Source organism: Schistocerca piceifrons, chromosome 5 (genome assembly GCF_021461385.2).
Source record: "Schistocerca piceifrons isolate TAMUIC-IGC-003096 chromosome 5, iqSchPice1.1, whole genome shotgun sequence".
NCBI lineage: Eukaryota > Metazoa > Arthropoda > Insecta > Orthoptera > Acrididae > Schistocerca > Schistocerca piceifrons.
The window spans coordinates 369,081,594-369,093,827 of NC_060142.1; the positions used below are offsets into that span (position 1 = coordinate 369,081,594).

The 12,234-nt window shown below is 40.9% G+C and overlaps 1 pseudogene; it reads left to right on the plus strand.

Annotated features, from left to right (window-relative positions):
• Positions 1 to 11,766: 11,766 nt before the first annotated feature.
• On the plus strand, positions 11,767 to 11,884 carry LOC124799583 (annotated as a pseudogene).
• The last annotated feature ends 350 nt before the right edge of the window (positions 11,885 to 12,234 follow it).

The window sequence follows — 12,234 nt, forward strand, 5'->3', positions numbered from 1 at the left end:
AGTATGCTGCTAGAGAAATGTAAGCTTAACATCGAGCTGATAGCGACACCATGGAATTACGGACACAAGGGCGGGGCGGCTCAAGATGTATGGAACTAGAATCAACCAAGACTTCAGCGAACAAAGGATTTTGGCATTTGCCTCAAGTGACGCACGGAAATAATTCGGAACACAGATACGGTAAACGGTGCTTGAACATTTGTTTACCACAATTACTTATTAGATACTTTGCTACCTCTCTCAATAGTGGAGTTAAGGAAAGTCATATTCACGGTCCACCCTGTCTGTTTTCCGTGATTTCCCTAAATCACTTCAGGCAAATGTCGAGATGATTCCTTCGAAAGGGCGCGACCGACTTCCTTCCCCATCCTTCCCTAATTAGACGGAACCGATGACCTTGCTAGTTCGTCCCATCCCACGAATCAACCATCCAACCAACCAACCCTGTCTATTTTGGACTGCAAGCCTCAAATAATGTGGTGCAGTTCCGCCTGCAACAGGCTGTCTACTTCCTTTGATACACTTTTGTTTGCTAACCAGTATCCTGTGACTTTCGAACATAGGTTGGAAGCTTACTGGGCTGAAAAAGCGTTTGTGACCTATTACCGTTCTGATACCTTGTGGCATCACATGTAGGGGAACGGCGGGTGGTATGGGCCAGTTGGTATTTCAGCTATTCGCTACTAGGTAGCAGCACGGCGCACAGTGTGATCTTTCCCGACAGCGCCATTTCGCCATATGCAGAGAGTTTGTTTGATTCCCAATGTCGTATCGTCTGTGAGTGATTATCGTTTGTTTGTGCTCCTACAAGTTTGCCTCAATAGTTTTTAACAATAGGCTGCATCATTACATGTAAGAATATACTTACAGAACTAGAGCTGTTATTTAGTTTACTCTATTAATATAAGACAGTGACAATTGCATTTCGTTTGCTCTCACAATGTTTCGCCTACTACCATGTTTTCATATCTGTGTGAGTCGAGTAGTATGGGCCATGCGACATTCTGGTGGTATGGGCCATGGAATCCTCTTTTTTTTTTTTTATACTGTGCCAACATTTAAGAAAAAAACCCTCACATTGCTTCCTAGTCAGAATCTACACTCACTTCTGGAGAGACCACCAGTTCCTCCAATGCTCTACACTGAAGTGAACAATCAGATTTTGCAAGTGTTTTAAAAGAGCTGTTGCCTTTGCCCTCCTGCAGCGAAACGAGGCTGATATGTCGGAATAGAAAGGCAGAGAGATGCGAAATATTGACATCAACTCCAATAAAAAATATGCTCACAGATAAGAAAGATTCAGAAGAGCAGAAGGAAAAGCACAACAGAAAAAGAGACAAATGAAATTTCCTAAACAGGAACAAACAATGATCAATAATGAGAAGAAAAATGAACAAATCAAAATTTTTAGTAGTGATAGTCCTTCACCAAGCACTTCTCAACACATTGTAAATGTAAAATGTATTGTTTGTGGAGAAAGCTATGAGGGAAACTGGATTCAGTGCAACAAGTGTGAAAGCTGGGCACATGAGCTCTGTGGAGACATTGACAACTTAATTTTTTAGTGTTGTGATCTCTGTAAGCTAAATAAATCATAGAGTAAATGAGCTTTAATGTGTTATATATTGTATATAGTATTAAACAATAAAACTTTTATTCAAAAAATGTTTTTAATTTATAAACATAATCATATTGGTGTGGCCCATACTAAAAGCCAATTTTTATAATGCCCAAAACGCAAGGTTAATTCTGATTACATTTTGTGTTATGTTCACTTCATATATTCCTAAAGATATTTTTATTACTTAGAGGAAAGAAGTTCATAATATGACTCCTTAAGTGACCCGTAATACCCGCCATTCCCCTATGCGGTAGCGAAGTGTATAAATTGGACGCTCTTATAAACAAAGAAACTGCGGGAGATAACATTGCAAAACATCCGGTGGAGGGAGGAGAGAGTGTTTAAAATTTGGCTAATGATAAAATCTTTAAAACAAACTTCTGTAAAAGGCAATAAAATTTTTTATTGCAAATAAGTTTTTCCCAGATCCTTCTTCGAATAGTTCATAACCATTTCTTAATTATGTTAATAGACTGGTGATTCTAGAAACAAGTTTTCTTTTATCATGCACTTTATATACACTTATTTCTCAACGTTTAATATAGAAATATGCAGCCACAGCTGAAAGATTAATCTTGTACCGTCTGAATTGTCAAACATTAAGGCAGACTTGACACTGATAAGTAATGAAAGGTCCTCTGACCTCTCCCTGTTTTGTGAATGCTAGATTCATACATCATTCCACAGCAGACGCAGTGATTCAGTTTGTTGGCCTGATCCTTACTGATAGAATATGTTGAAGAGGTTGCTCTTACCTGATGAAGTAGATCCAGTTTGTTATTATTAAAGTGTGGGATAAGATTTCTTCACCGTATCGCACATAGTAATGAATACAAACCACCTGAAAAAAAATGAAACAGAAATCCTGTAGGTTAAGAGGATACGTGATATTATCTCAGTGATTACCAAACCAAGATATTTATGAAGAACTTGACAGTGTGAAATCACTTGTAAGAATACCTTTGCACTCTCTTTGAAACAGATGCAGGCACTGATTCGGTTGGGAAGTGCGTAATAAAGTCTACATATCTTTCCTGAGGCAAGCTGCCTCATAAATGTTGCAACTGGCCTAGAATATTGGCACTGGGGTGTAGCTCACTTCTGGGCTGGTCCCACACATATTCCACCAGGGAATACCTCAGTGTCACACAGTCATTTCATAGAGACAGTTTGTGTAGGCATGCTTTGTCATACTGAGAAACTGTACCACAAGAGAAGTAAAAGTAACACATTTTATGCGGGAGTAGAATAGTGGGGCAGATTCTAGATTTAAAGGATCACGATTTAAAGCAGGGTGGAGATAATCAAGAGATTACGACTTCCCAGGTCAGATTACACACTTGGACGATTTATATTTAAGGCCACCATCCACTCCTCTCCCTAGGGAATCACTGGAAATTGATCAAGGTCATTCAGGGGAACACATGTCGTACCCACACACCTTAGGCAAGTGGACTAGGTCATGATGTAACTCGATACTGGTCACATGATTTAAAATTAATAAGAGACACCTGGAACAATGGGAGCACCTTAAAACGACGGGAAATTCTTCCCTTCCACTCTGGACCAATAAGATTCTAGGTCTCGCTTCCCCTTGTCATCCTTTATAAGTAGTTGAATTGTGTCGGCCTCTTCATTCGAGGCCTGTGCATCATGAGTAAAGTTTTAGGTTGGTATATTTATAGAGCCATTTTTTCTGACATATTATATATATTGGTTCAATTTTTTATTTTTCTGCTGACTTACAACTACTAGTTACATTACACTCAAGCTAGAAGAATTTAAATGCTACATTTCTCATTTTGTTATCTATGTACAATATTTATATTCAAATCATTCTACATACAGCATTTGCATTTTAATCGTTCTACATACAATATTTACATTTTTCTCTTTGATCACTTTTTTCTGTATACAGCATACTGGAAATGCGGTCAAGCAGCAGTAGGTGACAAAGAAAACACACACACACACACACACACACACACACACACACACACACACACACACACTATTTTTCAACGTAATCTCCATTCAATGCTACGGCCTTACGCCACCTCGAAATGAGGGCCTGTGTGCCTGCACGCTACCATTCCACTGCACACATGCACACAAATATAAATGTTTACATGCGCAAATAATGTGCAGACAATATTTATGGACACATAGTGTGCAAACAGAAATGCCAGCTCTGACTGTCTGTCTGTCTGTCTGTCTCTCTCTCTCTCTCTCTCTCTCTCCCTCCCCCCCCCTCTCTCTCTCTCTCTCTCTCTCTCTCTCTCTCTCTCTCTCTCTCTCTCTCTCTCTCACACACACACACACACACACACACAGCCATACACAGAGACAGCCATACACACAATATGGCAAGTGGTCCACTCAATTATTCTGCTCGCGCATCCACTATTTACAAGTAAATTAACCATCCAAGCACACAATCACTCAATGAATAGTGTGTGCAGAGGTGGGTGCCGATCCCATCCCCACAGATAAACTGTTTGTTATCTTGAGGCGACAGTCCTACTTTCATCTGCAGTATAGTTCGTGACTGACAGATTACCTGGTGCACCACATGTGGAGCGGCATCATATGTGGAATGGCTTTGAGCAGGCACATCTTGTAATCATCGATCACGAGAGCCTTTACCCGCCTCTGGTTGGCACCTGCATCTATATGGTGTGTGTACGTTTTCGACCTGAGCCCTACTAACTTCAGTCTGTGAACCTTTAGTTTCATCTTTCATTAGACCAATAAACGACCAGTCATGAGGCGTTATTCCAAAAGCACTAACTGCTGCCTATGCAGACATGTCGATTTTTCATGACTGTACCTACTTATTTCATAGTGATAGCAGCGATTCACCCCGTAGGTGAAACTGTCTGTATCCATGTAAAGTAACTTGAAGTCAACGAAGTTTGGCTTCGCAAACTCTTAGCGATTGGGTCCATGTGGAGTTTCGAGAGATTCAGAACAGATATACCGACACAGATAGGCTTCGTGAACTACACTGAGACTTCGGCCATCAGCAAAGTGGCTATTTCTTCATTTAAGATGGTAGCCCACTTGGAAGTTGGGCTATCGATGGGATCTGTTCTGCCATAACAAGTTCCACACCCATTCTCTGCGGGGTAAACTGAATGGATTAAGCGATGTTCTCCAAAATTTTCCATACTTTTTCCATAAACTGAATTATTCATTAACTTTAAATAATCTTTTTCAAAGTCACATATTGTGAGAGCCCTGTTTTAGGTGTTTACATCAATGTACTCCATCATTGCTGGAGGTTTCCGTAATGTAGAACATATCGCTGCTTGTACCCCAGTGCTGTCAGTAGCTTCGAGTAAGTATTTTGACAGATATCTCGCTAACTGCTATGTCTCTACTGGCAAGACATGCAACCAAGTCTCCTGTGTGCAGGATTCTGATGATGTCCAAAGCGTAAATTGCGAGATTGAAGATGTGGCTGCAGATACTGGTGAGGGATCTGTTCTGGAGGTAGAACAGGAATAATCCATCCATTTCATTTAGATGACGCACATAGCGACTTGTCACTTTTCCCAGAGCGCCTAGCCCCATGTTACTGTGATATATCATATCAACTTGCCACGTTTTTTGGAGCTGAGAGAGCAACTATCTCACAGGTTTTCTCCTATCCTATGACTCAAATTTGTTACAGTAGACGTCGTTCTGTGAAGGTTTGATTGGAGGTAGTGGGATCGTCTTGGCAATTGCGGGCTTTGAGATAAAAATGTGGCCCTCAACTACGTACCCTCACACTCAGAGTTGAAATATTAAAAGTTTTGGCTGGTTTCGTTGTCAAGGGGGTGGGATACGTAGTTCCGCATTACATGCCAGATACTGCTGAGTCTACAGAATACAATATGAATATAAACATGAATTGCATAGTCGAAGGTCCCTATCACTCGGCAATTACAGATTTTGAATGTAACATAGAAATTTATAAATGAAAGATTCCAATTAAATAAAATCTGCAGGTCCTATTTTAACGACTTTAAGTGATGATTACGATAGCAGAAGTACTTTTAAGAATGTCGTTTATTTCTGCAAATCACTTATTGGTGTCAATGGTCCAGCAATTAAATAAAATATAAGTTGAGTAACAGGGAAATAATAGAATCCTACATCGTCTAAATAGTTATGAGAAACAACATAGCTTGAGAGATATTCACTTCTAAATGCGTACTACGTCTCACTGCACAAGCCACGGAAATCTCACAAGTGCACACGTCAACACCACGAAATATTTGTATCTTCTGCTACCGCCTGCAAACTGCTAAACACTCTCCAATTATTTCCAGCGACCGTCCGTCGCACCTTACTGTCCAGCACTCCCTCGTGCCCTGTGCGACCTAATGCTCCTCCCCCGCTTCCATATAGTCTCTCCATTGACTTCGGTAGTCGCCTACCACAGTAACGAGCGTCGTGATTGGCTAGAGTGCTCCCGCCATGTCTCCAAGCCAACGCACGCTCACAAACATACTGAAGTACGAAATACTGGATTTACATTTAAATAACTTGAAATTAAATAAATATTTCAACGGCTGGACCATAAACACGCTCTACCACATATTATTAAATACATAAACAAATTAAATAAATATATATCAAAGGAATAGAAGCAAAAGTAGGCCAGTAGCCTAATGTCTCTGTGCTTTCTAAAACACAGTAAATATTTGACCAATTTCTTCATGAATAGTATATATCGGATATAAACAACGACACAGAAGAATAAATATATATTTATAAGCATGCTGCTACCTTTTTTTCGTGTAACTGTGGAGTGCTTATGGCGTGACATGATCAATAGTAATCAGCCAATTTTACATCCAATAACTCAGTACTATTCAAGTTACATGCCTGTAATTCATAACATTTTATGTTTACACTAATGGCTTTCTAAAGACACGTCGATCGACAAAATCGGATGAACCATTTAGGTTTTGGAAATTCGTTGCTGGGTGTTGCCTGTATAATTTACAGTCAGATACTAAACTTTAAACTAATAAAGATATTGAAAATCTGATTACACCATCAGAATCGTCGTGCAAATAATGGTAATGTACATCTCTCTTTTTGAGGTATCATGATTCCTGTGGCTACTATTAATAATTCCTACATGAACTGTGAAATGTTTGCAATTATGGTTTCACAAAGTCCGCCATATTTAGCATTCCAAGCATATAAATCTCTTTCATCGACACAAAGCAACTTCCTCGAAACAGTGTCAACATGGAATTCCCAGCCACGTAGTCGGCCTGGACCACGTGCTGGAGCTCCCCCACTTGCCCCGGCTAATGTTCAGCACCACGTGGCTGCTGACGAGCTCCAGCTTGCAGAGCGGCCCGTGCGGCCACGTCAACTTCGAACTCAGAATATTTTCAAGGCGCCACAACTCTCCCGTTACCTCACTCACCTCCTCTTATTAACATTCTGGCTTGCCAGAATGTTCAGAAGTAGCACCCTTCAGTTCATACAAGTATACAAAGAACAGAATTAAATGATTGAAACGCCAGGCCAATAGTGTTTACAAAATATTTTTAAAGATGTGGGAGCAGCATGAATTTCGAAATAAACTTAAACAAACACAAATTATGAACGAAACGGCATATTAAATAAAAGCCTGCATTTCAGTTATGCATAAACAATTTTTTGGACAAGAAATAAAATTTGTAAATGCACTTTCACTTATGTGCGATTTTGTAAGTACGTCTTGTGCCACTCACTCAGCGCTAAGGCGCCTTCTTGCACTAATTGTTCTGTTGCACTACACACGCTTACACGGATTTTAGCACAAAGTATTGATCAACTTACACCAGGCCTCTGACAAGTGCCTCGCAAAAATCGTGTCTGCCTCTCAATTCCTAGCTCCACCTTTTATCATGACAAATCTGTCTACAGTGAAAACCAAAAGTAGAAACCAGTCAACAAACCATTTCCCAAACCCAACCAAGATCCTCGCTAAAGTTTCCCTCCAGAGGAAAACGATACTTTAGGAACAAAGTCACAAGGCAAATGACTGAATCACAGTAAGCTCAAATTTCCACAAGCTCTATTTAATTGACTTCCTACCTCCATGCACCAAAAAATGCAAATACATACAATTACAATTTTAATGCTCTTCAAATTAGCCACTAAATTCTTTGCCACACTTTTATACAAAACACAAATCAATACATACTTTACTTAATCCACAAGGTTACTGACCTCCACGCACCCTCAGTTCCTAAACATACCCCCTCGTGCACACGTACAGTGCCACAATAAACTAACATATCACCAATGAATCCCCAAGTAAAACATACAAAATTATCCCTCCAAAATCACTACCTCTAATTACAAATTAGAACAGATTTTCGTTTCTCCCCTTTCTCTACATACAGCCTCAACTCCGCCAAACCTAAAGGTTTTCCTGAGACAGGGTATTTTAAACGGTATGCATTTGGGTGAGGGCACTCTGCTACAACAAATGGTCCATAGTATAGCTCGAATAATTTCTTAATCTCCCCGTCCACTTCGCTGGAACGCTCTTTGGCGCGTACAAGTACTTTGCCTCCCACTTTGTATTTCATCGGTATGGATCGCCCATCGTGTCGCCTTTTCCTTTCAGCAGGTAACTTTTTCATGCGGGCCGTTACTGTCTGCTCTCACCAGCTGATTCAGCTTTTCCTGGTGGGAATTCTACCATTTCTGTAAGTAGGAACTTAGGTTTCATCCCGGTCATGACTTCCAAAGGTGAGTACCCTTTATCCTTACTTTTTACGCTGTTACGTACGTCCTCAAACGCGCTTACGTACTCCACGTACTCCACGATTACTGGCATACATCTTACGTAAACGTCCTACTCCCAGCATATACCGTTCACACGGGTTGCTCACTGGGTGGCAGACGGATATAGGGATATGTTGCACACCCTGTTCGTTCACGAACGTCTTCCATACGGATATGTGGCACACCCTGGTCGTTCACGAACGTGTTCCAATCGTTGAAGTAAACTGTGAACCGTTGCCAGACAACAGCTTTACTTGTTTTACAATATTCTTGCATAAATCCTTCTCCAGTCTGGCGATCAGAGTTTTAGTATTCGCTTTCCATATTGGATACAGTTTAATGAACTTAGAGAACAGGTCCCCCACAACAAAGCTGTCCTTCATACCGCCGTGTCCTGTGGGTAGTGGGCCAAAATTGTCCACAGCCCGTAACTCGCCCACTTTAGTAAGTATAATACTTTGTATTTCCCCCTGTTGCACAGTCGTGCAGTATTTGACCCGTTGGCACCTGTCGCTCGCCGCCAGCTGTGCGCGGACCTGTCTGGCCAGGTTATTTACGTGGGATTAAATGGACGTAGTCTATTAACTGAAGTATCCTTGCTGTCGAAATTCACCTTAATATGTTTCAGTTCAGAATCGTCGTTTTGTGCTCGCCGCATATCTTTGCACACCGCACGAATTTCTTTCTCCCCGCTAGCCCCTTCATATACAGTAGCTTAAATTCGTTCGGCTCCTCCCTTCCATCGTCTTCCGCCCCCACTGGTAATCTGGACAGAGCATAGGCAACATAATTTTCTTTGCCCTTGATGTAGAGGATTTCGTATTCGAATTGCTGCATGAACATTGCCCAACGCATTAAGTGGTCGTTCCGTATCCTGCAGTTGGACAGATAACTCAGCGCTTTGTGGTCCGACAACGCTGTCACTTTTCTGCCCTCTAACTACATGCGGAATTTCTTAAATCAATGCACGATCGCTAGCATCTTCTTCTCCGATATGCTGTATCCCTGTTCGTGCTTATTTAGCATGCGGCTGGAGAATGCCACATCACGGTGTAAAATTTTTCCATCGACTAGCTTTTCCTGAAATAGCTCACAACCTGTTCCATAGTCGCTACTGTCCGATTCTAAACAGAAAGAGAGATTCATATCTGCGTAATACAACATCCTACTATTGCACAATTTATCCTTTATACCCTGGAATTCCGTTTCACATTCCTCGGTCCACCTCCAAGCTACACTTTTCTTCAACAATTTGCCTAAATTTTTAATATTCATTCCTCCCTCCGCCAAGAACTTTCTGTAGAAACCACACAAGCGCAGGTATGACCTCAGTTGTTTCCTACTTTTGGGTCTATTACCTTCGGCAATGGACTTTAATTTTTCGGAACTATGTAAAATTCCTTCCGAAGTAAGGATATGCCCCAGGAATTGAATTTTTGCTCGAACAAACTCACATTTTGCGAGCTTTAAAGTCATTACACCTCGTCTCAGAGCCATGAGAACCTCCTCCAAAACCCGACAATACTCATTCCACGTTTCTGTAGCGATCAGTATATCATCTACGAATATCACGAGTTTGCTCATTAGAGTCTCCCCCAGGACATGACTCAACGCTCTTACAAAAACTGACACAAAAATTGTAAATCCGAATGGTACTACCCTAAACCGGTAGCTTCGCCCTTCAAAAAGGAGAGAAGTATACCGTCTGCTTTTCTCTGCCAACTGGATCTGCCAAATTCCCGAGGTCAGATCAGCACTGGATATTGATATTATTAAAATTCTGCAGTAGTTCCTCCATATTGCCAGGCTGGTCTAATTCCCTAACAATTACTTTATTTATTTTTCTCGCATCTAACGCAATTCTGACCGAGTTATTACGTTGTTTAACAATAAAGATTGGATTGCAAAAATCGCTACTACATTGTTCGACTATACACAAATCCAACATTTATTTTAATCTAACTCTGACGGCATCCCGTCCAGCTATAGGTATTACATACAGTTTGCACTTTTTTGGTTCGTGAGGTTTCACTTTCATAGAGTACTCGAAATCGGTAACTTTACCAGGTCGATCCGAGAATACGTCCTCGTAGCGGTACAACAACTCACAAAACCTTTTCTTTTCCCCTTCTGGTATACCCTTGACTGCATCAGTGACATCCTTAATTCTGTTATATGTATCGACTTCCTTACTCCAGCACTCAGTAATAAGGAATGAGCAATCTGATTTACATCTGTTAAAATTTTTTTAAATTTAACTTGCCTTTTTCCATTGTGAAATTCAAATTATAGGCAAATTCCGTACACAATTAAGCGAAGTATTGTATTTGTACAGGAAGTCAGTTCCTAAAATTACATCCTTTACTAGATCACTCACTACAAAACATTCTATCTCTAATTTATCCACATTTAAATCCTAAAAGTATTTGTTGTCTTATTGGCTTACTCATACCACCAGCTGCCGTTTTAATCTGAAAGCTAGTGACTAGGAGATTTCTAGTTTCCTGTTTTTGATCATGTTCATAAAACTTTCCGACACCGTTGACACATTACTAACTGAATATAGAAGTGCATCTACCATTTTTTTCCAACTTTTATTTCAATAATTGGCTGTACATTTACCATTTCCTTTCGTTCTGAATATTTCAACCTTAATAAATCATTTTCTACATCTTGTCCCTTCTCTTCCAATTCTAGCGTACACACATCCTGTTCTATCCATCCCTCAATCTTATGTTCATCCCAAAATAATTTATTAAATATTTCCTTCACCCCAAATTCACACCTTCCCTTTTCTAAACGTCTAGCAATTTTAAACTTCTCCCGTTTCCACATATGCGGCAGTATTGGCCGTAACGTTCTACCGAACCAACGCCAATCAGTCACACTAAAATCACACCCCTCCGTCATAAACCAATTCGGACGAACTTCATTCAGTACCCAACTGTCCCCATCCACACTATTTACTTCAGCCCTCTCTAAATTTTCTGTTAGTTCTTTCACACATTTCACCGATTCACTACCCACAGCATGCACAACTTTACCGTTTTTCCCCTCCAAAATTTCGACACTTGCAGCTTCAACAAAATTACACATCAATTCACTGTTAAACACCTTATCTTCCTGAAATAATACGTCGATGCCGAAGCCATCATCACCATAAATATTCCTCTCAGCAACCTTATCGGCTGATACACCATTTAAATCACTACATAAATTCACATCAGAAAGCTTACTTTTCTCCGTCGACAAATTAACTTTACGTGAATCGTACACAACTTTATCCTCCGCCGCTACATTACACAAATTGCTGCTACCTTGTCGCACCATTTTGGGATATCCGTGCTCGCTACATTGCCAACGGCCTTGCCACTGTGGTAACACCGGTTCCCGTCAGATCACCGAAGTTAAGCACTGTCGGGCTGGGCTAGCACTTGGATGGGTGCCCATCCGGTCTTCCGAGCGCTCTTGGCAAGCGGGGTGCACTCAGCCCTTATGAGACAAATTAAGGAGCTACCTGATTGAGAAATAGAGGCTTCGGCCTCAGAAAGCGACATACGGCCGGGAGAGTGGTGTGCTGATCACATGCCCCTCCATATCTGCATCGAGTTACCTATGATCTGAGGATGACACGGCTGCCGGTCGGTACCGTTGGTCCTTCATAGCCTGTTCGGAAGGAGCTAAGTTGTTGAGGCTTGCTACATTCCGCTGTGATCGGACAAAAATCAGCACACACTGCCATTTCTAAACACTTTTCTCCCAGATGAACCCCCTATCCCACTCTACATTCATTCTAACTTTCATACTCTGACAAACGTTTTAGA